Source organism: Melozone crissalis, unplaced genomic scaffold, assembly GCF_028551555.1.
Source record: "Melozone crissalis strain CALT ecotype California unplaced genomic scaffold, PUWL_Pcris_2 ptg000002l_1, whole genome shotgun sequence".
In the NCBI taxonomy this organism is placed as follows: Eukaryota; Metazoa; Chordata; class Aves; order Passeriformes; family Passerellidae; genus Melozone; species Melozone crissalis.
The window spans coordinates 8,009,946-8,037,904 of record NW_026535780.1 but is presented as its reverse complement, the minus strand read 5'-3'; positions in this window follow the sequence as shown (position 1 = coordinate 8,037,904).

Here is a 27,959-nt window from a genome sequence, read left to right as displayed (position 1 = left end):
TTGAAACCCGTGGTTGTTCCTATCTTTTGACCACCAGGAAAGATCATAAATTGCCCAAGCATTTTAGAGCTTATAACAGTATTTGCTCTTTATAGCAACACTGTTTCATACTCATTTCCTTTCCAGAATATTTCTTCAGAGAAAATAGTACGAAATTTTACCACAATAAGAACCACTGTGGGAAAAATTGAGCAATCCAGGGACACTTTTTTCAGCATATCCTTCAGAGATATGCCCAGCAAAGTTCTGTAGTGACTTAATATTTCTGTTGTTAGAGATGAAAGTGTGTCTGCATATAAAAAGTGAAGTGTTCTTTACAGAAATGTGGCTTTGCAGCCCCTCCTTCACACAAGCAAATGTGTAAATTTGTAGAATGAGATGCAGATAGACAACTTCTTCTAACATTTCCCATGGAAGCTTAGTTCCTAAAGACCCTTGGCTTAACAAATATTTTATATGCATTTTCATGTCAGAATGAGCATCTTTGAGTCTTTTCTTCTTGTACTTTGCATTTTTATGTGAATTACTCACTAGCTTTGCCAGTATTTTTGTGTCCTGGTACACTTTAAGTCTCCTCAGGAAAATACTGATATATGTCATCTTTGTTTTTACCAAATTGCAGTTGTTCCTTGGCAATATGACAAATATCAGAGGTACCTGATTTCCATTATGTTTTCCTCTGCAGTCCAGATTATTACACTGCTAAGCACAAATATTTTTATGTTTTCTTTGCACTAAAAATTCTTCTGGAGAACCTGAGGAATTTTCTGCTGCTTCTAAGACCCTGCTGTCTGCTGGGGACAGGAATCTGCTTTTATTCCAAGATTTGGGGTTTTTCTTCTCTTTTGTTGTCAGAGGATGTAAAACAGGAGAAGAAATAAGCAGCACCAGATAATTCATCTACAAATCCTTTACTATTCTTAGCTTCTGATTACTCAAATCCATAAGAATAATCCAGTTCTTACTGTTTATTCATATTCATGCTAAGCTCAAAAAGAAAGTCTGGACTGAAAAGAAATAGTGTTTTTTCACAATCCATAATTCTCTCTCTCCCCTGAGCATTCACCAGACTCCACAATTATATAACTGTGTACTTTATTTACTTTATTTACTGTGTTCTCTGCAGCAGCTATCAATTCATCTGCAGAATTCACAAATGGACGGCATCTAATATTGTCATATTGATAAATAATTACTAGTTAATCATGAGGTGAGTTGGAAATATATATCCTTTTACAAGGAAGGATGTGTCTGGTACATAGCATACTAATTTAGTATTGTGTTACATAATTATATATTATATTATAATAAAATATTGGATTTGTGTACAATACCAAAAGTGAGGAAGGGTTTCAGGCTTGGAGAAAACTGACTTTGGTTTTGCTGTATTATGTACTATTTTGTTTCGTTATCACAAGCACAAACCTCACAGCAGTGAATCATGGAATCACAGAATACTTTGAGTTAAAAGGGACCTTAAAGATCCCCTAGTTCAAAAAGAACTAAGTCCCCTGCCATGGGCAGGGACAGCTTCCACTAAACCACATTGCTCAGATCCCCATCCAACTCAGCCTCAAACATTTCAAGGGATGTGGCAGCCACAGCTCCTCTGGTCAACCTGTTCCAGGGAATCTTTGCACAATGTCTGTGGGATACAGTGAAATAGGATGAAAAATGTGTAGCACTGGGGAGAGAAATGAGGTTGAAACACCTGTGGGCAGACCCTGGTTCAGCACTGCCAAAAGCAGCCCTTTGACTATTTATAGTAGGGTGTTCAGACCTTTTGCTGTGCTTTATCTCTTACATTGCTAATACTGATCCAGAATGTCCAGTTCACTGATTGTCTCTTAATTACCTATCATTAATATAACTTTAATCATCCTTGATCCTGATGTGAAACAAACCTCTTAAATTGAGTAGGGTTCCCCTGCAGCAGTCACCATCACTCATTATATATTTCCAGGAATGAATAGTAGTTACTATGAACTAAGTTAATGAAATATTTGGTCTTTAGTCTGGTCTGCTGTGGTTAACTCTAGCAGAAGGTAAAGTCAATTTTAACAAGAGGGAAATGGAACTTCTTCACTTTGTGGGTAATCATGCACTGGAACAGGTTGTCCAGAGAGGGTGTGTAGTCTCCTTCACTGGAGATATTCCAGAATCATCTGGACACAATCCTATTCCATGTGTTCCAGGATGACCCTGCTTGAGCAGGGAGGTTGGACCAGATGACCACACTGTGGTCCTTCCAGCCTTACCCATTCTGATCCTGAAAATACAACCAAGGTGAGGAAATGTTCTTTGTTATGTGTTGTACAGCACCTGGCTCAGTGAGGCCCTGGTGGTTTTGAGGATGTCCAGATGAACTGAAACAACACTGAAATTGTATCATTTACTGACTACCCACAATGCAGCCATCAACAGAGATGGTTATACAGAGTAAAGAGGAATTACCTTCATTTTTCTCTCCCTTTCTTTGATGTGCACTAGTTAAGAATAAGAAAATTTATACATATACATATTCTTATAGGTAATAGAAATAATCTCCCTATTCTTGTCAGTAACTGTTGTCCTGGGAATCTTGGTTGATGTGAAATGTTTCATTAACTCCAGATAAGTACAGAGACATTGAACTTCTAGGTTTTAAGACATTTTGTGATGCATTTCACAGCAGGCAGGAATAAAACAAAACAACCAAGAACTACATTTTTGTTCAAATTATGACTGTGGGAAAATAACAAGTTGGCTTGCTTTAATTGTGTTCTCAGCCCTCACCAAAGGGTTTTTTAAGATAGCACTCGATTGTCAGCAAGATGCCATAGAAATGAGCATGGTCTGTGTGGTCTCAAGAAAGTAAATGGCTTCATGCTTTGTTCTGAGAAATGCTGTCATTTGGATTTGAACCAAATGGCTTCACAGGGAAAACACTGCTGCCTTCTGCCAGCAGGCTGCAAACAAACCATGGCTGAAATTCATCTGAGTATGGAGAAAGCTAATCTTGTGCCTGTGCTCTTCTGAAAGCTTATATACAATACTGAATAACCACTGCCCTCTTCCCTCTCATTTACTTCTGAATGCCTTTCTCAGTTCTTGGAACTATTAATTACAAGGGTAGATTTAATTGTGGCCCTAAGTGCATTCCAGATCCTTACTGCCGGTTTTTGACTTGAAGGACATAAAATCTTTATGACCCTGCAGGAGATTGTGACTTTTGTTGCTTCCGCATGTACAGCAAGAGCAAACAGGCCCCCAGATGGGAATACCAACCCTCCCAGTTGTGTTCCCACAGCTCAGGAACCCAGAGAGTGCAAACTCAGAGAGCTGGATGGTCACTCAGGGCTCTGCACTGCACCAAGGTGAAGGGTGGCAGGATGAGCCCACTGATCCCACACATCTCCTCTGGGCCTGGAGCAAATGAGATATTCCATTAAGCAGGAATGGCTGTAAGAGCTCAGGGATGTCAATGAACTGTCACAACACTCAGCTTTGCAGAAACGCTTCTCTTTTTCCAGAGGTTTAATTCTGATCTGAATTCCAATAGTCCCACATCAAGAGAAGCCCAGATTTACATCAGTGATCAAGATCTAAAAGTCCACCCTCTACCATATGCTCTGTTAAGTGAGAAAACAGGCTGACTGGCACTTCTATTACTACATTCTCCATGTCTTGATGAGCAAATCCAACAGAGGTGTCATTCATGTGACAACATGATGGCAAAACACAGTGGAATTTCTCCACGACCACTCTTACTGAAAGAGAAAATGGGGATGGAAAGCAAAAAACTTCAATTTTGCAGAATGCCATTTTCAGTTTGCTCCAGAATGCCATTACTATATAACAAATGTGAGCTGGCAAGCAACTGCTTCTTAGCAGAAAATTGAAGTATTTTGTTGGGGCTGTGGATAGTTTAATATCTGTGAGAAATCAGCTGCAGGAGGTAGGGAAGAAGGAAAAAAAATGCTATAGAGCTCGTGCAGAGAAGCAGGATTGTCTCTGCCTGCTTAGAATTCAGAGCAGAACTTCTGCATTCTTACTAAAACCAGGAGCTTTGAGACATTGCACCTCAGTCAGATTTTGTCCCACATCATGGGAATTTAGCCATCTAAAAATTAAGCTAAATTTAGTCACCATTGTGAAAATTCAGGACCCTCCCCTTAGGTTGTTTTTTTTTTTTTCTTTTGAGGAGAACAAAATACAACCAATTAACCTCCTTCTAAAGGGATCACACAAACATCTATGGATCAAAGAACATGAGGCAACATTAAAAAGATAAATTGAAAACAATTCAGCAATAAGTTGCATGAAAAAACAAGTGACATGAATAGACTAGCCTTTGATGGCCTGGAAAGGAAAAGGCAGCTAGTGCCAGCACAGGAGAACTACTCTGCTTTGCAATGTTCTTAGATTATATAATAAGAAAGCTTAAATAGAAAGACAAGCAAAGGTAGCCACAGAACCAGAATAAATATGAGGTCAATGAACCATTCCACACTTAAAAGCTCTTCACCCAAATGGCTCTGGGACATTAAAAGCCAGCAGTCTATGCCTTGTGTTAATCTGCAATAAAAATAACTACAAAGAGCTGTATCTGATCTGGGAACAAATCTGTCCTTTACCTTGTATTTGTGTCCTTTACCCACATCACAAACCTTTGTACTGCAAACTGGAAAGCTGCTAGAGGGTTTCCCCAGAACCTTCTCTTTTCTCTTCTCTTCTCTTCTCTTCTCTTCTCTTCTCTTCTCTTCTCTTCTCTTCTCTTCTCTTCTCTTCTCTTCTCTTCTCTTCTCCCACCAGCTCTGTTATCCTGTCTTCATAGCAGAGGTGTTCTCTCCCTCTGATCGTCTTTGTGGTCTCCCCTGGACTCACTCCAACAGGTTCACATAATTTAATGGGAAGATTTTATGGGCCACTTTTCAAGCCTTTTGAGACCCTTGTGGATGGCACTCCTTCCCTCCAGCATGTCAAACAAATCACACAGCTTCCTGTAGTTTGGTGAACTTGCTGAGGGTGCACTCACTCAATCCCACTGTCCATGCTGCCAACAAAGATGTTAAACAACACAAGTCCCATAAATGTAAAATGCATATACAGTTCCTTGTAGCTACAACTGAATTCCACCCTTCCTTTCACTGCAGATTGTGCTTTTTGATTGTTATTTTCTCTCTAGTTCACAAGCAAATGTACCCAATACTTCCTTCTTTTTTTTTGTTTTTAACCTGTCAGGCTGACAATGGAAACAAAAATGTGAATGTTCACAGTCTTACTGAGCTGATGCTCATCAGCATTCTTAGTCTGAAATCAAATTATAACTGAAATAAGAGATTGGTAAATAGGGGAGCCTTTGAGACAAGGATTTTCTGTTTTGTGTAGTACCTAGAGAACTGCCTATCTATGCTTCTATGAAAATATCCTTCCTTTGTGGAAGAAAAACCCTTTGAACAGAGGAAACATGCAAAAAAATTAGTCTGAGAGGTTACTGGTGTTAGTCAGTTCCTGTACAGTTAATTGATAAAATCCAACAGGAATTAATTGTTTGTACATGAACTTTTGCTGATGGCCAGAGGCTAATGCCTGTTTAAGCTCTTGGGTGTCAGTTTCCTTTGCATATTTGATTTTCCTGGTGTAGCAGTTTCTTACTAAAGGAGGAAGGATGCAATTGAGAATTTCTGATGGTGCAAAAAAGCAGGTACGTGGTTCTACCTTGGACCTTGAGTTATTTAAGAGAAAAGAGGAGCTTGCTGATTCTCTTTGGCAAGAGCTGTGGGCTTTGAGGGGGTCAGGTGCCTGATTCCCAGTGCAATTTCAAAAGAAATTTTAAAAGTCAGATCAAACTCATGAGAATAAGTGCAGATTACTCACATTTCGGCGTGCCAGGCAGCTACTGAAGGCATGTCCTGAGTTTGGGCTCTCCCTGCCCATGTGAGCAGCAGGGGCAATAAATTGATTTTCCGCAATGTTTTTCCTGCAAAGTTAATTGGCAAATGATTGCCCTCTCATCATCTTGATCCATTAGCATTTTTATCCCAATTTCTCTCATCAATTTGAACTGAAGAACAAGCAGCTGAGGGGCTCTTTGGCTGTTACCAGGGCTAATGCACCACAGCTCTCAGGAAAGTGAGGGAAGTGACAGTCCTTTGTCCTTATACACAGCTGGGATATGGCCATAAAACTAATTGGGACTGAAGAGACCAAAAATACATCTCCATACATTTAAAATCCATCAAAAGGGGAGACAGAGTTTAAACTGCTCATGGAAAATAATGAACAGCCTGTTTCACATTCACTGTGAGAAGTTTCTTCAAGAATATCCTTCATACAGGTGTAAGTTTCAAGAGCAAAGTCCTCCTAATTCCCTCTATTCCCAGGGCTAGCAGAGTATTTCATTTTTTATAGCAAGATTTTCATCCAGAAGACACCAATTAAATTTTGAAAAAGCTGTGTCAAGAGCCTCATGGAGTTCTTCCTCTCTGCAGCTTCCTCTGGGATGTCAGAGCATTGGGGAATCTTGCTCCATGTTTTCAATGCCCAAACCACCAAATGCACGGGCTTCTGTGCCATGTTTTGGGATTAAATAGGAAATTTTCTGAGGGGAAGAAGACATGGAAACATTTCTAAGGTAAGAAATGAGACAAACTTCTCCTGTGCCTTTGGAACTGGCTCCACTTGGGCATTTGAAGCTTTTGCCACATGTTTTATTAAGGGATGTACACTTCAAAAGCTGTTATTTCTCTTCAGTAGTTTCCTAATGCACCCTGCACTGCTCTTCCCTCATTCTCAAATGAATTTTTACTTTTTGGGCATTTTGGGCAGAAGATGATTCCATTAAGGGCTGGAAAGTTGGAGCACTCCCAGGACAGCATCACTCCTGCCCACGCCTGGCACATCCCTTAGCAACACTAGAGAACATTCACTCCACATCCTGCTATTTATGCTTCATGGTTCACATGTTGGCTTTCTCTCCTGTATCCAAGTTTTTCTGCTGGAATTGCCTCATGTTAGATGACCTGTTAGTGATGGCCAAACACAAGTCCCCATCCTGTCCCTGGGAACTAACCAGGAAAATTATTTCACCTGCTGCAAGAGCCAGTTTTTCCTGCTTGTTTTTATGGAAAGCTGCAGGACCTGATTAATGTCAAATATAGCCTCACTGTTAAATAAATGCCATATTCTCAGATGAATACAGCAAGAGTGCTCCTAACATTTAAAGCTGATAATGCTTCACCTGCAGTGATTTTTAACACAGTGGTGCATCCCATTCTGTACAAAGTCCTGCCTTCATTGTCCCTTTGGCACATTCCAAACTATCTCCTTTCCCTTGTGTCAATGTCATATTTTCTGGAAAAATCCCCTTGCCCAGGATTCTTCTCCTGGGGAGCTGAGAAGCCTCAGAGAAAAAGGAAAACAATATTATCTCATTTGCTTCTGCTGTGTTTTGCTGCTTGGGAATGTGTTTTTTGAGATTGTTTACAGGTGATTGTTTCATTGGTTTCATGTGAATGTGTTTGGAATGTGTTTGGAGATTGTTTACAGGTGATTGTTTCATTGGTTTCATGTGAATTATTTTGGCTTATTGGCCAATCACGGCCAAGCTGTGTTGGGACTCTGGAAGGAGTCACGAGTTTTTCTTTAGTATCTTTCTAGCCTTCTGTAAGTATTCTTTCTGTATTTTTTAGTATAGTTAAGTTTAGTATTCTTTACTATATTCTAGTATCATAAAATAATAAGTTAGCCTTCTAAGAATATAGAGTGAGATTCATCCTTTCCTCCCTTCATCTGGGAGCCCCACAAATGCAACATCCTTGGTTGTCCCTCCATTCTTACTGGTTCATCCACACTGGTATTCCTCACTTGCACTTCTTTCAAGGAGGCCAGCTGGCTGGGAAAGAGTGAAAATGACTGGTAAGAAGCTAAAGGTGACAAAAAACCACCACCCCCACCCATCAATTAGGATTTTTATAATATTTTTGTTCTTCCAACTTTCCTGCATCAGAAAGCCCAGACTGGCACCAGAATGTGCTCTGCTAGAGTACAGCAGGTGCATAAAGAATAAAAAGGTGCAGGATTTCTCTCTGAGGGGATTCATGTTCTAGATATGTGACTCTGTTTACAATTGTCTAGAGAGGAGCTCAACACCTCAATATAGATTCAGAATAGAAATTTACCCTTCTACCCCCAAATAAATGTGCTTTGGGGAGAAGAGAGAGAGATAATGCTCTTAAATATCCAGCTGAACTTCCTCACAGTGAAATAAAATGTCTAGCAAAGAATAAAAGCAATATGTATTGAATATAAAAAAGATGAAAACATAGGGGAAAATATTAATGATTGTTGTATGAAATGGTATGAGCTGGATCCACAGAGGTGTGTGAAAACCTCTTTTTGGTCTCATTTGGTTTAGTTTCTGTCAGATTGCACTTCAGAATTTGCTGCTTGAGTGTGATTTTGCAGAACTATTTCTGGAAGCAGCTGAGCTACATTCTGGGAAGCAATCCCAGCAACTGAGCATGAAAAATAAACTATGACCATATACCTGATGCACTATTTCCATTTTCAGCATGCATTTGACTGGAAGAAGAGGAGAAAGAACAGCTTACAAAAATTTTACATGAAGTTAAGCAAGCCATCTGTAGAATAAGTATATAAATTGTATACTGTGACAACAAATCAATTTGAACCTTGATGTAAGCTGAAATTATTTCTATATGAAGTCATACCCCATTTCTGGGTAGAATGATATACTTTGTGAGAGAAGAAATAAGGATAATACTTTAAAAGAAGGATATTAAGTGCAGTTGGGAATACAGAAATATTCAGATTAAAATCATATAAATTACTCATACACAAAATTTGCTCATAGAAAAATGTGACAGCTACAGCCATTACAAAACCAGTGAAAGCACAACAGTGGCAAAAAAAACTATCATGAGCCTAAGGAAGCTCAGTTTCTCACAGTGTTACTTTCTGTGAATCAAAGTATATGCACAAAAGGTACTTTGGATTTTCTATAAGAATGGTTGTCAATTTTGTCCATGCTTCTTTCTAAGTTCTTAAGGCACGTCTAACTGAAAAGGCTTTTGGATGAAGATGAAGTTTCCAGTAGCTTTGGTGATGTCTTGAAAGAATCAACAGATTGGAAAGATAACAGTGGATTGCTGAGTGAAAAATAAATGCAAGGGAGATGTTTCCCTGTATGTAACTCTTTGTTACTGAACACTTCAAGCCAGAAAACCTCCTCAACTAAAATGTACACTAACAGTGTCCTATTCATGATATAAAATAAGTGTGGGGAAAACAACATGCACTTATATTCACACCCACAGGTTGGGCAGAGAAGTGGTTGAGAGCAGCCCTGTAGAGAAAGGCTTGGGGATGATGGAAACTCACCCTGAGCCAGCAGTGAGCACTTGCAGCCCAGAAAGCCAAATGAACCCTGGGCTACAACAAAAGGATACGGGCAGCAGGCTGAGGCAGGGATTCTCCCCTCCACTCTGCACTTGTGAGACTCCACCCTGAGGGCTGCATCCAGTTCTGGGCCCCCAGCACAGAAAGGACATGGAACTGTTGGAGCAAGTCCAGAGGAGGCCACAAAGTTGGTAAGAGGATTGGAGCACCTCCTCTGTGAAGACAGACTGAGAAAGTTGGGGCTGAAGAAGAGAAGGTTGTGTAGAGATCCCATAGCAGCCTTTCAGCATCCGGAGGGGACCTGCAGGGAAGCCAGAGGAGGACTCTTCATCAGAAATTGTGGTGATAGGACAAAATATGGGTTCAAAATGAAAGAGGAGATTTCAGTTAGATATTAGAAAAAAATTCTTTACTGTGAGGGAGATGAGACACTGGAACAGGTCTCCCAGAGAAATTGGATGTCCCATCCCTGGAAGTGTTCAAGGCCAGGCTGGATGGGGCTGTGAGCCACTGGTCCAGTGGGATGTGTCTCTGCCCATGGCAGCAGGGTTGGAACCTTCAAAGTCCAGGCTTTAAATTTCTTTGAGGTCTCTTCCAACCCAAAACATCCTGTGATTCCCTGATTCTATACATCAGTTAACGTCACTGTTTTTCTTTCTGTCAGTGTGTGCACGTAGGAATGAGGGGATGATTGTTTTCAAAATCCAAGGGAAAGTGGCAAGGCACTCACTCTCATGTGAAGCTGAGGGGTGAGGATGAATTCCATGTGCTGCAAAACAGGCTTGGGAGAAAGTCCAGACTCCCTGTTTGCAGCAGTGGCTGCATGAGTGATGGCTCTGTTTCAATGCCTGCTGGTGGGATGGGGAGGTCCAGGCACCATCCCCACTGGGAGGTGTTTCTTCCTGGAGTGCATCCAGCAGCTCCCACTGAGAGCCCTTAGACAAGAGCAAAGCCTGAACAGAGCCTGAGGATGGGTAATCCATACACTGAAACACTCTGTTGAGCAGGTTGTGGAGTTTCCTGCCCCAGCACAAGAGGAAATACCTGACTACTCAAACATTACTACCTCCTTTGGAAACCACAGCCTTTGTTCTCAGCTGTGCTTTGATCTGTGAGTATCTGCCTTGAAATCCCAATCCTCCCAGTCTGGAAAGCTCAGCCCCTGATACATCTGGCCACTGCCATCACATCATCTTTCAGAACAGAAGTTTTCAAGACTAAAGGCATCCAAATAGATAATTCATAATATTCAAATTTCACATACACCCTGGGCTGCTGGAGACTACCACTGATGGCAAAAACCTTATGCAAGCTATCAGTAAAGTGAGGGTGCAAGGATTTTAAGTCAAGTGGGGGCCACTGGTGGCCAGAAAACACAAATCAAAGTGGCACAAGACTCCAGGAAACCTTCTGTTCCTTCAGATCTCCCAGCCAAATATTTTAAAGCAGTTGATAAATAATTCCTGGTGCAGAAATGTTCTTTCCTTCAGAAGACAGCAGAAAGTGCAGATTGTTTTTAAGAAAGACACAGAGGCTCTTTTTTTTTTTTTTTCCAGGAGAATTTCAAATATCTGCTGACACCCTCAGGCAGAAAGGCAGATTTTCTTTCAGTTTAAAAAGCATATGCTCTCTCTCTCTAAAAAAAAACCCAAATGAAAACACCCTTCATCCAAAGCAATTGAGGAGGGCTGTTGGCTAATTTTACACAATTCAGCTGCAAAATTATCTAAAAGTAACTAATCTGCAATATGTAGTACTCAGAACTGTAGATAACAGGCCACAGCCTATAACAGAAATCTGAAATATGCTTTCTTTTGCTTCTTTGCACTTGGTTCTCTAGAGTTTTATACCTCTATAAAACTTCTTCTTTCCCTAGACAGTAAATAGTCTCAGAGTAAGAGCTCAGAAGGCCCAGAGCAATCTTGGGGAACTGCTGAAATTCGAGCAGTAGGTTCTGCCTTCTCCAGGAGTGAGAGAAAACCAGGAAGCCAAGGGGCAGAATGCCTCCATGTGCAAGCAGCAGCAATAGGGCTGCTCTGTTCCTGTCACCCTGGTCCTGGCCCTGGGCCAGGCCACAAAGGTCTGACCATGTCATGCTGATGTCACCCAGAGTCCCATCCCCAGCCTCCTGCTACTTACATTGTTCTTTCTGGAGTGACAGCTATGTGTGATTAGGTAGGAGTTTGTGTACACATTTAAAAATAAGTTTCTTCTCCTGCAAAATTTAAAAGGAAAAAAAATGGGAGGAAGAAAGGAGAAAGCTATTTATTCCAGTATCATTATCTTAATTTGGTTTACCTCTCCTTGGTGAGATATTTTGCATTTCTGAGGCTTGTTTGAATCTTCAGCAACCTCATTTCCATGTTCTTCACTGCTGAAAGGAAACAACAGGGACTCTGCTCAGTTCTCATTCAGATTTGCCATGCTATTTTCTGGTGGAGGTGATTTACCAGATAAGTAAACTGTCTGTTACTGTACACACAAAAGTTTTCAGTTTTGCTGTGATCCTACATTTAGCAGGAATTAATTCAGTGATCCAAATGTACTGGAGCTGGGGTCATCTCCTCTCATGTTACCAACACAAGACCATTTGAAAAAGGCTTCTTTACAAACTACCAAAAAACACAGAGTTACCACATTTTTCTCTCTCTCTATTTAATATATATCTCCTAACATTTGCTCTGGCTGGAATTTTTCTCCAAGGATATTGTCTTGCTCCAAGAAGTAAGTGCCAAGTTGCCATGTGCAAGTGTCTCCCATTGACTTATGGCTGGAGACTCCAACAGCGAAGGTCACACAGGAGGTGATGAGAGGATAAGAAGATTGTTACAAGACAGCATATAAAGTTGTGGTTTTTTTCCCTTGGAAGAGGAATTATTCATTAGAAGTGAAGAAAAAGTGAGATGTGAGCAGAAGCAAATTAAGAAAAGTTTTTCTCAATGGATTGAAATCACTCCAGGCCAGACTGCACCAGCCAGAGGGAAATTTCAGTGCAGAAATGAAAAACATAAAGAGCATAAATGCATTTCTGCAGATTGAAAACTTGATCTTCGCAGCTCCTCCTTCAGGTTTCCAAATGTTCTTTGGAGGGTTTTGTTGTTTGTGGAGGGAGTTTTCAAACTGAGAGCTAGATTTGAACAGTAATCCTCTCATAACCACTCCTGGTCTCCTTTCTTGCCCTTCCCCATCTGTGAGGAACAGCCCTGAGAAATCCTCACAGTCATCAACACAGTCTCAGAAACTTGACCTCGTACATCAGGGAACAGGAAAGCAATATCAAACAGAAGAGGAACTCTCAGACACTTGGGGAATATTTTAGAGGCTGATGTGATTTGCTCAGTGGAGGCACCCACCTGGAGTGAGCCCACAGCACTTCCCCACGGGAAGAGGTGCTTTTAGGGAAAGGTGCATTTAAAGAAGAGGTGCCCTGAACTCACTCAGTTGCCAGAAGTGGTGTAGCTGTTACCTGTTGTCAGTGGTGAGATGTCTCCTAAATTTATGAGTCAGGACCCCTCTGCTGAACTGAGATTTGCAGCAAATCCTGTTTCAGTACAGCAGGTACAGCAATGATTGAGATTTCATCTGAATAAAAGTGAAAAACAATACACAAAGAAAAGCCCTCGAATGTGTGAATGGGAAGAAGGGTATGACTGGGAGGACCAGCATCATTAGGTATCTGCATGAAGTCCAAATGACATTTTAGTCCCCTATTGCCAGTGAAGCATTCAAAGTCAGACAGGATGACAAGGACAATTATGTTGCTACAGCTCTCACTCCAGTGAGACATTCAACTGCAAGAACAGCTGATAGCAACTATTGGACAAGGAAACATAATTGAAACATTGAGACTGAGACACAATTAGAATTATCACTTTGTATTGGTCTGAAGAAAAATGCAGTGGTATAAAATTCTGCCTGTTCTTCTGCAGCCAGTAGACAAATAGAGGTTTCAGCAGGAAAAGAAAAATAAGGGAGCATTGTAAGGGGAAACCCTTAGGGAAGGTATAGCAGTGCAAAGAATTACTTGACAACATCCAAGAAATAAATGCACTAAAAAACAGGGGAAGGTTTGTCTGAGGGGTTCATTTGCACAGTGAGTTACTTTTTAAAACTTGTGCTCTTTTTAGCCAAATCTGACTCTCTCTTCAGTTCAAGATGGAAGGGAGGGGGAAGGGGAGGAAGGAAAAGAATCTAGCAGAGAAAGAGAAAAGAAAGAATAAAACCAAAGGTGTAAAGTCAAACCAAAATCCAAAACCAGATTGAAAAGTTAATGAATGCACATAGCTCAACTGGGGTGCTGCATATTGAAAACTAGAAATCATATTGAACAAGGGAGTAATCAAGAAAGGAAGGAAAAGAAACACACTGGGCCATGGCAGAGGCACAATTAAACTCCCTTGATGTAAGTCCAATGCTTTTTCATAGAGATCCATCCAGTGCAAATGAGGTCCATAATTGGAAAATATGATTTGCCACCTTTTTCTTTCCCTACTGAAAACATTTCTGCTGTTTTCATTTTTGTAGAAACAGCTTGGACAAATATTTCTAGCTTTATATAGCCAGATTTATTCCAATAGATTTCCTCCAAGTGCTCTCAGAGCCCAAGGTGAAATCAGCAATGCTGCACAAAGTGCCATTGCCAATGACCACAGCCCAAGGGCTCGGGGCGTCAGTGGCCAAGGACCAAGCAGTGCTCCCATATTGTATTTGCTGGGAATGTCCCAACAAAGGCAGGAATGATGAATCTGACTCCATGTTCTCAGAAGGCTAATTTATTACTAATTTACTAACTACATTATATTAATTTATAATACTATATTAAAAAATACTATAATATACTAAAGAATACAGAAAAGATACTTAGTGAATGCTAAAAGACAATAATGAAAACTTGTGACTCTTTCCAGAGTCTCGACACAGCTTGGCCCCAATTGGCCAATAAGTCAAAAACAACTCACACCAGAATCCAATGAAACAATCACCTGTGGGTGAACAATCTCCAAACACATTCCACATGAGCACAACACAGGAGAAGCAAATGAGATAAGAATTGTTTTCTTTTTCTCTGAGGCTTCTCAGCTTCATAGGAGAAAAATCCTGGGCAAAGGGATTTTTTCAGAGAGTGTGAATGCTACACTCCCTGACAGGTTCATGAATGGACATCAGCAGAACTGAGGGCCTATAAACCAACCTCAAATGCTACAGGAAAAACAGTGAGGAGCTTGCAGGATTTGACCAGCTTGTTCAGCAGGCCTGCACAACTGCTCTGCACTGCAGAGAAAGAACTTCAGAGCAGGGAAAGCTTGGAATTTATGCTAAAAGTGGGAGCCAGACATGTTGTACCTGAATGTAAGTATCTGGCCATATCTGGTGTTCTGGGACTTAGAGAAGCTAAATCTGGTTTCCATGTGAAGTTTCATTTCCAGCCCATGAAACCACAAAGAGAATGGGTTGACAGAAGTGTGCAAGGAAGATGCAGCCTTCCCTACTGGCATCACCTGGGGCACACACTCTGCAGCACACTGTGGAGAGGGTAAAGCCTTTCTTCCTCCCAGCTCCTGGTTAAAAGGCTTTGGATGCCTCCAGCCTGAGAAGTTGCCTCTGGACTTTCTTTGGCTGTTGCAGTATGACATTCAAGGAATGTGAAACTGTATTTTTATTTTACCAATCACACTAAAAGAACTTAAGCATACATCAAGACAAGGTAAGCTGACAGAATGACCTCATTAAATATTAATCTTTTTCAGTAACAGTTATGTAGAATCTCAAAAATCTCTCTTTTCACTGCTTCTTTCCTTCTGTTTTTTAATAGTATTTTAAAAAGTCAAACAAATAATTAGAGGACAGATCCATATGTCTGGTATAACTGGAGATTTCTGAACTTAATGTGATCAGGGTTCTTATTTGTTTGACCCATAGAGCCTGGCTGCTTCTTAGCTGTGGATTATGGTCTGTCATAGAAAAAGCAGCTTTTGTCAGCTTTAAACTGAAAGAAGTTTCTCGGGTGAGTATTTTTAATCTGAAAAAATCTGGAAACCAGTAAAAGTATTTGGCTTGAAGAAGGGGAGTTGGAATGTGTTTTGGTGCAATAAACAGTTGGAGACCTCATTAAATTCTCTGGGAGACAGAGACTGGCAGAGCTCACATGTTCTGCATGAGGTCTGGATTTTATTAGACTTCATGCTGTGGACCTGTCATATTCAATAAAATGAGACTTTGGTTTCTATTTGTTTCTTAATTAAAGTGTTTCTTAGGAAAACCTGCTCCCTAAAATATGATACCAGTAAAATAAATACTATCTAACCATAAATGGTCAGTGCCGAGTGACTTGCCTAAAGCAATAGTAAAACCCAGAAGCAAAAATGCATTTCACTCTTTCAGAGCTCATATTCCTGTTTTGTTTTTTTTAAAAATCTACCTTGTTGTAACACATTTTCAACACCCAGTTCCTGCCTAGGGTACTGCTGGTCAGGGTCTCAGTGCCATAAGGTTTTCAGTATAAGTGGGTACTATGTAGTCATACAAGAGAAAGGAAAGTGAAGAAACAAATAATGTGTTTCCTTTACTTTTTTAAACTGGGGGAAAAAAAAAAAAAAAGTCAAGACAAACATCTGATGACTCTGCATGAGTTTAAAAAAATTCCAGAAAAAGCAAAGAGAAAAGTCACCTTCATAGCTCAGGGTGTGCTTTGTAGTAAAGGTTTTGCCCTGGGATTTTCTCCTTCAGATAAAGTCAAAGAAAACAAAGAAAACAACCTTCAGTGTGAAGCTGGCAAGCATATCCATAAATGTGCACATTGCTTCCAAATCTAGGTGGATAAAGCAGAAAAAAAATATTGGGATTGTTGAAAACAGATTAGAGGCTGCCCTAGGGAAGGTCAAGCACAAGGACTGGACAAACCCTGCCAGGCAGAGGGACCTTTACTCTCTCCCAGAGCAACTATATAGTTTCCTGCTATGACATTAAGTTACACTGCTAAAATTATGTGTTTTCAAGGTCTGAAAGGGTCTATTAGTCTTCTCAGTAAGTAGTTAGACTCAAAGAGACCTGCCTGAAACAAAGTATTATTTAACACATTACACAGAGTATCTTTAAAGAGCTTACTTTTTAAAATGGTGGGATGATAGATCATCATCCACATAAGCAAAATAAAAACTCCAAAATTATGTACAAAGTATCCAAGATTAAACAGCAAAACTTTATATTTTTTTTTTGGGTTGTTAGGGCTTTTTTAAGTGTTTTTTTTTAGTTTATTTCTTCTTGTATAACTCCCACATCATTAAAACAGCCCTGAAAATGAATCAGCAGTATTAACTCCCTTGGCAATGATGTGCTGTGAGGGGCAGGTTCTCCTTTCTCATGTATAGTTAAGAAGTGCATTTGTTTTATTCTTTTATACTGAACATACTGTTCTTTGTCCTCACCGGGAGGCAAACAATCAATCAATCAAACAAACAAATCCAACCAATAAACCAAAAATAAAACCCCAAACCTGAAAGCCCTAGTGAAGTCAGAATTTAATTCTCTATTAATAAAGGAGATAAAGGAGGGCATTGGAGTCTGTTAAGAGACTGGGGAGCGTGTATGGAGAAAGGGTCCCTTAAGTGCCAACCTAACAATTCCATGGAGCTTCTTCCATGCAAGTTCTGGAAGGAAGCTTTATTAAATGATTTACTTGTCCTTTAGACACAGCACTTACCTTAGGAGAATCTGGCTGGAGGCTGTCTGCAGCCTGCTGTTAAAAACACTGCCTTGTGCCAAGACAGGAGTGCAGGAAGAGATGAGTAGATCCAGAGATTCAGTTTTGTCTGGCATTTTGAGGTGGTTAACTTTGCTCAGAATGAGCTTTTATCAGCAGTGCAGTTACTGCAAACACTCACTGGGCTCAGTCTGGCACTGTTGGGTCTGGTGGCACCACTGTGAGGAGCTTTGTGAGTGGGGAGCTGCCTGTGCCTGGTTTTTATCCAGACCTGATGCTATCACCAGTATTGCTTAAAGCACAACTAATGCTGCAACTACCATCCTGTTGTGCTACTCTGGGTCTGCCAATTCTGCTCACATCCTCCTTCCCAAGAGCATATCCCAGTTTACCTTCCTCATTTTCAAAGATCTCGAGTCACTTCTGCCCTTCTTATCAGTTAGCACCCAGGTTGGCTCCTTCCTTTACTCTTTAGGTGGCTGTTGTTGATTTAAATCCTTCTCCCTGCCTCAAATTCCTTTCTAACTTTTTTTTTTTATGTCTGAGATAAATATAATTTTAAAAGTTGGAAGCCTATCAACCTGTGCCATGAAAAACCACCAGCTGGTGCATTGCAACAAAACCTTTTGATTGAGAATTTAGAGAACAGTAAATTTTCTTAAAGCTTGCCATTACTCTCCCTACCTCAGACCTTTCCACTGCTGCTTGGTATTCATTTCCTTTTCCTGTTATAATTTCCCTGAAAAATGAGGCAAATTCTTGGTGCCTGGAGCTGAAGCCCACTGTGCAGGAGGATGACTCCTGGCCAGCAGTCAGTCTGCATGGCATGCACAGAAGGAAAGGGGTGTTTATATTTGTTTAGGGCTGTTAGTGGAAAGTTGTGGACTCTGGCACTGAAAACTTAGCAGATCTCAGCTGTCACATCCTTGCAGACTACAGCCTTTATGGTGCTAGGGACCATGGAATTTTGGATATGGATATATTGACATATTAGCATTTTTGTAGCCTAGCATGTGGAGGTCGTGTTTGCTGTTTGCCTCACAGCCACTGCAGAGCTTGCCTGAAAACAAAAGGCAGCTTAGTCAGTTTTCCCATATAAGCAGCAATTTTTTGAAGAGATGCAAAGAGGCTTTCACAGCTGTTAAAAACAGCAATGCCAGGACACTTAATATACCTTCCTTCTAAATTATCTCTGCATTTCAGAAAGGCTACAGCATTTGTACAGGATTATGATGTGCTGCATCTGCCTTGAAACTGTGGTTTTGTGGGTTCCTTGTGAACTGTGCTTTAAAATATCAAAGACCCCACATTTTCTCTTAACTGTTCTTAAACCTCAGCTTGCCATTTCTTAATCTTCCCCCCTCAGCCACCACCCACCTTCTTGCCTGCTGCTCTCAATCTGGTCAGTATGAACAGGGGCAGAGGCTGAGCAGAGCCTGGGGATGAATGAGATCACTGCTGTCACAATTTGGTGCTGGGTGGGTCTTGGGCTGAGGGGAAACTCCTTGATCTGCAACATCCCTCTCCTGCAGCCCTTTCCTTCCTGTCCCTGATGCATCCTTGGACAGTGGAGCTGCAGGGCTCAGAGCAAAGCCCTCCATGCCAGTCAGAGGCAGAGGCATTGGCCACAGTGATGCTCCTGAAGAGCAGGCAGCAAGAGCAATCCATCCTTTCCCAAAGCCATGGATGGCTGCAGTGAGGAGCAGGCAGCAAGCACAATCCATCCTTTCCCAAAGCCAGGATGGCTGCAGTGAGAGCTCCTGCTCCACCCTGGCTAAAAGCAAGTTCTATTAAAACGTTCACATTTGTATAGGTGGAGGCTCCCCTCACACAGTGCCCTTCCTCCTCTGATGAGGAAGCAGGAAACCCCAAATGAGGGAGAGCTGTGGAAATGGCAGCTCCCTTGTGTTGTCTTATATATCAAAAGTTCTATCATCATGATAATGCAAGGATTCCATACAAGGATTCCATACTGCCAGAGTTTCATGCCTCCTCAATGTCTCTTGCAGGCAGCTCCTCTAAGCACTGACTATTCCTGACCCTTGCAGCAGCCATCTAACTCCAGATTCCCCCAATCTGCTCTTTTATACCACTTGATCTTGTTGGCTACAGGTGTGGCCTGTTAAGATCAGGCCTGCTCCTAATCTTTAGTAATTGGTCCAGCTGCAACTCGTTGGGGGATAACATTACATTCTATACCACCTTCATTTACCCATACTGTATCCCCTACACCCCTGGGCCGAGGAAAACTGAGAGTTTGGAGAAACTGTAAGGTTTGTGCTTTCATAATGCTGAGAGCATGAGATGGCCTCACAAAGGCCACCAAAGACAGAGCCGCAGTAGGTAATAGGTGATGTTAAAATGGTTTGTACTGTGGTACTGCTTGGAGGAATAATTTCCAACATGGATCTTTCTCACTCCCCACACCCTGCAGAGTGCCCACCCAAGCCAGAGGGCAGGCCTGAGTCTGTTGGGCAGAAATCTCTTTGCACAACATTCAGCTGGGCTGTGGAGAAGCTGCTTTTATTCCACATCAGTCCCACTGTGAAGATCTCGCCAACTCTCCAAAACAGCCTGAACATCTTGTAATCTACTTCTTAGTCCTTGATTTTTGGAAGATTTTCAATCTCACAATTATATATCTCAACATATATCTCAATTTTCTCTAAATATGGCAGGAGTAATGACCTTCCTCTCCTTCCTCTCCTTCCTTCCTGGGTCTACACTACTACATTCATACAGATACTAGAAAACAGGCACAGGTCCATTATATGTGATTGGGTTAATGGGAGTTTTATTTTGCCTTTCAGCTGTCAGTGATGCAGCTGCATTAAGAACCCTCAGGAAATCTCCCTCGTCTCCAAGATTCCATGCTTTGTCCATTATTTTGCCACCATCTCAGAAGCTGAGTGGCAGATAAAGAAAGAAGATCAAGAGCTGTGTTTCATTAGAGATGCAAGCTTAGAACCTCAGAGAAGTTATAAAGACAGGGTAGCATTTAATATTGCTAGAAAGCTTCACCTTACCTGCCCCACAGTAACTATTAACAAGCCTCTATACCCATGTCAGCAATTCCCTCAGCAGCAGCTGCTCAGCCCACATTTTCAGGCCCTAGAACAGACACCAGCAGCAGCAAATTTGCTGTCTTTCCTGCCAATAATGTTTCAAATATTTTTGCTGTTCATGTAGTTATAATATCACTCATTGTAGCAATGTTGTTGTTATGAAATAAAAAGCTGCATGACTCAGAAGCCTCCTCTGCAAGGATGTGAAATAAGTGTAAAAATATGCAATTTCTGCATGTGACAGACAGCTTTCCTTTCCAACAAAAGTTGCAAACTGCACATCCTTTTAGTGCAAGTAACAAGACTCCTGAGAGCCATCTTGCTAATGTGAAGGGAACAGCTCAGAGAATTACATTTGTTCCTATTTTATTTGCTCTGTTTCACAATGTTCAGGAGTTGTTATTGTCTAGTTCTTTATAATTACACATTTTAAGACGAAGCTATAGCACAGCCTTTAGCTGTGCAAGTCCTAATTAATTTAATCTGCTTTTTTATGCTTTTGCTGGATAGTTGCTAGAAGTCAAGCTGGTGGGAGATTCAAAAACAACTCATAAGGTGCTGCTGCTCACCCAACCCATGGCAGGGGCACAGTCTCACCCCCTTTGTTCCAGCACCTACCTCTTGCTATAGAGATCAATTTGTAACAGCTCCTAAAGCCCACCCTGGACAGTGATTGCTGACAAAATGCAACCATCACATAGAAATTTCAGCATCTGCAGAACTGGGCCATTAGACATTTAATAATAAATAATGCTGCTGGTTGTCAGGGTACAGATAGCCTTAAAATAAAGGTTACTCACAGCAGAATGATTGGAGTCTGAAAGCAGAAGCATGTGTTCATTTGTATTTGAAAATACAATTCAGTATGTGCTAAAGTAATGATCACAGGCAGAAATCAGATGGTTGGTAGAGGAAAAAGAATCCACATGCCATGTGCCTATTTCTGCTGTGATGTGATTTGAATTAGTTTAAATATATCTCTTACATCTGTTGATTTTTGGTTCTACTTTTGAGTAATAATCCAATCTGCATCAGTATTTAAAAAATAATTTAGCTCCATACTGCAGCAAAATTTATTATAAAACCATAAATAAACCAAAATGAAGATTGCCCAAGTCCCAGGACTGTAACAGCATAAATGAATAGGGATGGATAACTCATTTTAACACACACATGAAAATTATTTAAGCTGGCAACCTGCTGGGTTTCTTCATTATATCAGAAGCAACCTTTAAGGTTATGTAACAGCTGTAAATATAGCACTGAAGCAATTAATGGTTAAAAGAGGCTTGACAGAAACACTGTCTTTCTTAATTATTCAGCTATCAGACTCAGAGAGGCTTTGTTGATCCAGCAGCAGCAGAATTCTGCCCTCCAGTGTAATTCTGACTTGTGCTGAGCATCCAGATAACTGAAGCACTGCTCAGAAAAAGAGGGAACTTATCTCCTTTTCCATGATAAACAAAATTTGATACTTTTTGTCATACCTGACTGCCTTCTTTTAATAAACACTGAGCTAAGTGCTGTGTCAGAGCCCAGTTGCCCAAAGAGACCTTGGGTCTGCAGCTTTGTCCCTATTTAGGGCCACTCTGAAGCACCTGGTGCTGTGTGATCACAACACAGGTGCTTTCCTGACCTGGCAATAGCTAATTATGTCCCTACACAAGTGACCTTCTGGCATTTATGGCCAGATCAGCTTTGAAAATATTCCCTTTCACTCTGTTCTAGTAGAACTGTGTTTCTGCAGTGCTAAAACACCTCACAGGCTCAGGCTAATTTCAGAGTGATTTTAGCTAAACTCTTTGTGCCCTAATGCAGGACAGGGGGTTCCACTCTCTTCCTCTGTGCATCTCACATATTATAACAGCTACACCAAAAACTAAAAGCTTGGTAAAGAGTCTATATGACAAATACAGAACCTTACCAAGCCATGGTTCTGTGACCTGACTGTCAGGGATTTGCAGTTTGTGGGATGAAGTGTTGAATTTGATGTTTATCCCCCAAAATACTAAAACACAGTGTCCAAGAGGACTGTCTTCTCCTGCATGTCCTCCTCCTCCTATGGAAGGAGTCAGAGGACACTGCTCTCCCTTGAGGACTGGTTGGCATCAGAATCCTCTCTCCAGGTGTGTCCCCAACAGTCCAAACATTTTGCCTTGAAACAGCAAATTATGCTCTATTTTTTACAGATAGTCAAAAGTGGTGGAGTAATCATAGCAAGGATCATTTAAGTGGAATGAGGTTGGAGCACAAAAGTAGCACCTTAAATGGAACTGGATCACAGACTATATCATTGGGTTTCTGAGCTGTAGTACATATTTTAAAACCATTGTAAAATTCTGGCTGCTCTCTGTAGTTTGGGATTTAACTTATAAAATCAAAATGGATGCAAAAATGTTTTCTTTTAAAAATCAAAGTGCTTTTTCGATTTTTTTTTTAAAATCAGTTCAGGTCATAATAAAGCCAAGATTTATACAAGGAAGGAAGGAAAGAAGGGAGAAACAAGAGAAAAATTCAGAACATGGGGCAGTAGTGAGAATCAGGAATGCTTAAGAACAATGTTTAGGTTGTCATGTCCCTGAGGACTGCTGGGGAATGAGTCTCATGCAATTGAGTGGAAATGCCATCTTACCTGAAATAGTCTTATGAAAATATTGGTTCTAAAAAAAAAATCCATTTTCTGGGAAGGAATTAGAGCAGAAAAAGATTTTTAATGTAAATCTTCATAAACAGCTGTACTTTAATAGCTGGCTGAGTCCAAATATAAAAACACAGTTGCAGATTGTATGAGCATTATGAGCATGGGTGAATAATTTTTTTACCTTCCCAATAATAGACTAGACTTTCCAATAAATAGGCCCATAAGTTTTACTTCTAAAACTACTGAAATTTTTATATGAGTTTAATACTAGAGGGATTTCTGTTTATATTAACATTTCAGGAATTCAATTTAGTTTCCCAATAGATATTTGATATTCTTGTCTTGGCTGCTTTAAAGGAAATATTTTCCTCCAATGTTTAAGAGTGTACATCAAAGGAAGTACTGCTTTTTTTGAGACTAGAAAGGAGCTTTTATCTGGTTTCTATAAATTTAGGACAAAACCAGGAAGCAATCCAACTTACTGCAATCTCAACTGCATACTGTTTAAATTGTCAGATTCACAGAAAAATAATTGACATTCTGACTGATGGATTTATCTTCTCTATAGATGTGAATAATTTAAAAAGAATTATCAGAATGCAGTTACATTTTATGGATTTCACATAATTCTCAAAATTTCATAGTGTGGAAGTACCTTATTTGATGGGAGATGGATGTCTAGCTCATTAGTTAGGAACAGGGCTGGAATACTTGGACCCTGGGCAAAATTGCATTGTCACTTCTGTGTGTATCAAAGATGGTTTTAACCATGTTATTCTCTCAGTTATGGCATCTCTGCTTCCTACTGCTTGCTGAAAGCAGAAACAATCTGCCTAAAATATTCCCCTCTGTCAAAGTTTTAATTTTGTTTTTATGTAAATAATGCATATGTGGAGGCACTGGTGCTGCTGTCATTAACTGGGAATAAACCTGGAGCTTTCAGCTCTGCAAGCACAGGCCCACACAATGTGAGCAGAAGGAGCAGTTCTGTCACATCCTATTAAATAACAGGCTGCTGCAGCCACTGTTCTCACCATGGGGAGGGCCAATCTGCATGCATTAAACACTGGTTATAATATTAAACGTGGAGGTGCCAGCAGAGGCTGTGGGCCCTCATTTGATCATTTTTAAAGGGCAGGAATCAGGCAGGGCATGAAGAGAGGCTGTTCTGCAGCCTGCAAGCACGTCTGCCTCATTGTGGCTGTGCTACAATCATTAGCCACCACGGCTCTGTAATTCCAAACAAACCACACTGGAAGCAGCAACTGCAAATGAAATAATTAAAGTCAGCTTTGCTTTGCTGAATGTTAATAGGCTAATTGTCCCACAGACACTTAATGGAAGCCTGTACCTTTTCTGTGTGTGAAGTAGTGAAAGCTTACTTAAATGCTGCAAATGTGCCTCAAATGATCCAGCTAGAGACACTAGTGCTGCAGAGGTAAAAGAGAAAAAAAAGTTCCTTTTTCTTGAGTCTCAAAGTGATGAAATCTCGATTGCAGGGGAAGGCTGTCTTGAAATGCCTGAGAAATAACCCATTGCATTGATATTCTGTCAGAGTCTTTCACTGCTGAAGACAGAGAAGTAAAACAAATAAATCCTGTCACTAAGGAGGGAGCTGAACTCAATACAGTGCACAATGTTTGCAAGGTCAACTCCCTGCTCTCTATAGGCTGCTCTGTTTATAACTGCTGTGCTCAAAACCAAAGCCCACTGCTGATCCCCCAGTGCTGACAGCACTTACTCTCACACTGAAGCCAAAATAATAAATCTCAGCAAGCATTCTTCAAAGGAGACCTGCATCCTTCAGGGTTAACTGCATAGAAGAGGAAAGCAATGTCAGAATGGAGTCAAACTTTAAACACACTCTGGAAAAACTTTGAAGATTGCTTGGGCTCTGGGAGGGGAAGAGTCCAGAAGTCACACTGATTTTTCCACCACTCTTCTCTTTACGCACAATATTTGTTTGTCTGCTTGTAATTCACATTTTCTGTATGTTTCACCCCTATTATTCTGTGCCTGAACTTGAGGAATCTCTTTTCTGTAATTTTTTAACATCTCTCTTCCTCTTTCAAGCTCCATTAAGGAGGCACAATTGAAGTGATGTGCTGCTGAGGATGAGTGGATTCCCTATCATCTTCTACACAGCTGTCAGACCCACAGAGCATGTTCACTCAGTGAATACACAGATTAAAACAAGTGTGCAGCTCTTTTTATCTGATCACATACACACTCATTACCTTCCTCATAATCATGAAAGAGGCTGAATGAATTTCCTCCCTCCTCAAATGTGTCCATTCCACGGGAAGAGGGCACAACAATGAATTTTAGGGTCCCCAATGACTCAAAAAGGCAGCCAGTCCTTCTGCTATGACACCAAAAGGAGGTTCTAGCTATCAATCTCAAATCTGAATCCTCCTATGAACATTTTCAAATCAGGGAGAGAATAAATGATTGAGGCAGAGAGCAGATGTTTAGGACATTGCTGCTTATAGTGTGAAACAGAGAAAGGCATTTTCCTCTTGTTGCTATCAATAAGGCTGAGCTGCTTCATTCTCTTATTTGAGGGAAAGTAAAAGCTGCTTTGAAATGCTACCCCTGCCTTGAGGAGCAGTCACAGCCACCCAACTGCAACACCTTCACTGGGAAGGACAAAATGGGTGAAACCATCCACCTGTGCTGCACAGCAGAACTCAGTGTATGCCTCACCACTCTTCCTGTCTCATTAAATTAAATCAAATCAAATCACCTCCGAGGTTTAGATGGTAGAATTGTGCACAACAGGGATCTGTCTGGGCTTTCAATTCTGCATGAAGTGTGGGTTAGAGGAATGTGCCTTTGCAGCTCAGTTTCATTGATGTGTGAGCTAGTATTCATGTCAGGTTTTCTTTAAAGGATACTTGAATGGCTCTATTTTTAGATTTTACTGTGATGTTATTTCATCAGCAACTGCATGCATAATGCATTATCAGCAACAACAAATTTAATCATAGCATAAATCAGCCAAAAAAGATGCTACAAGAAATCAAAGTCCAAATTGCTTTGCTTGGGGACTTGAGTAAATGGATTTTGATTTTTAATTTCTAAATTCAGAGAGGCTCTGGGGGCATGCTCCCCAGATGTGCAGCTGATTGGTGAATGTGTGTTGCAAGGCTATTCAGGTGCAATCCCAAAACCTGAAACATCATATTTCAATCTGAAAGAGCTTTTACAGATTTTCCTTAAGAGAAATTGAGACCATGATTTGGGTCTCTCATCTAAATAATTCAGGTAAATTTCTGACTGATGTCCAAAGCCACTTGCTGATCATTCACAAATTCCAAACAGAGGAAGAAGAATCTGCAAAGTAATTTCAGTGTAGTCCCCCAAGACCCAGCAAGGAAACCTTTCACAGGCACAGAAGGCTCACAATGTTCCAGTTTAATTTCTAACAACAAAGAAAGAGTAATTATCTGGGGCTGTGGCCTGTTATTAATGTGTTAAGGAAATAGAATTCAAATCAGACACCTCACAGAACAGCACAGAGACCAGGTTTTCAGCTGGGAAAGCTTTTTACTTGTTGCTGCTGTCTTTGTTGTGGACAATCCATGTAATCTAGCTCAACAGCTTTAAAAAGTAGGTTAAATATGTTACTTGTGGGGTCAGATTTGCAGGGCAGGGCACATTCCTTTTCCTTGCAGATAACACGGATATGAGAGCCCCAGCCATTTCAGCTGGGACAGATCCAGCTGTTTGTGCAAGCAGGGGTCTGCTCCTGTCTCACACTCTCAGGAAGCAGAGGCAGGACCAGCTCAGGTGTGCTCTGGCCAGGGACAGCCTGGCTTGAAAGGATTCAGGGATTAGGGCTCCTCTTGCTTCCCAAATAGCTGTCCTGGGTGAGATGGCTGAGCCAGATCTAGGGAGCAGGGCAGCAGCTGGATGTCTGCATCCCAATGGGACAAACCTCAAAGCATCCTTTAATTAGAGGGCCATACCTGTGACAGCAGGAATATTTTGTCCTGACCTCTGTGACTCTTCTTCACAATGTTTTATCTTTTGCAGGGAAAATCTTTCTCCTCCACACCTCTGCAATCTGGAAGAGTCTTTTGTAATTCTCTGTTTCATGGTTCTATCACATTTATCTTCAAGTTATCTCTTCCCTTTGATTAGGCCTTTTATTTCTCTTTCCCCTGGGTTATCCACCTCTGTTTCCATAGTACATAATTGAGCTGCTGAATATTCATTATTAGTCCCTGGAGTCACATAAAGATCTCTAGAGGAGGATAAAACCCTCCTTGGTTGTGTTTTGGTTAGATTAGATACAAAATACTAAATGTAACTTTGTATGCAATATCTCCCCTTAGTTTAGAAAGAATTGGAGAGGGAATATTTATCCTTTCATAAGGGAAAGGAGGGAAGGGAAAGGGGTTGAGCACTGAGAGGGAAGGAGGGAGGAGGAAGATAGCAGCCAGGCAGTCAGCAAGAAGGGCAAAGATTACAGTGCAGCCACTATGGTATGATTCCCCTCTGTCCTGAACAATTCCTCTGTCTCTGTCACAATTCCCCCCTGTCCTGAAATCATTGTGTTTACTGAGGGTATTTCATAATTTCTTGGTAACAGCATCAGAACAAACAGACTTTGAAAGCAGCAGGAATAAAGAATTCAAGCAGCTAACTTTTTATTCAGTCATGCAAACCTGCCAGATAGAAGCTCCCTTTGCAAGCAGAGGTCCAGCAGTGGCAGCAGGGCTTCAGATGGCCCAGCTATTACTGGGAGAGAAGATCACAGGAGAGCTTTGAGACATTGCTTCACCAGTTTTAGGCATGGCTTCATTCCCTGGGGATCCCAGCCCCACTGGAGCATGGACTGCAGCAAGGAAAGGCTGTGTGCTACCCTGCCTGCTTTGCCTGCTCTAGCAGGATGATTTCCCCTGCCTAGGAAGGGACAGTGGCATTCCCAGGGGGCAGTTCAGGACATCTGGAGGTGCCATCCTCAGCACAGACTGGTTGGTTCAGCCTTGATGAGTGACCCATCAGATATTGCAGTTCATAAGCTGAACAAACAGATCAGGAAAACATGGCAGTTTGGAAAAACAAACCAATATCTTTTTCTTCTTAATAAAATGATCTGTGTGACAGAAGTATTTGAACAGTTTTGGATTTTTTAGGCAAATGC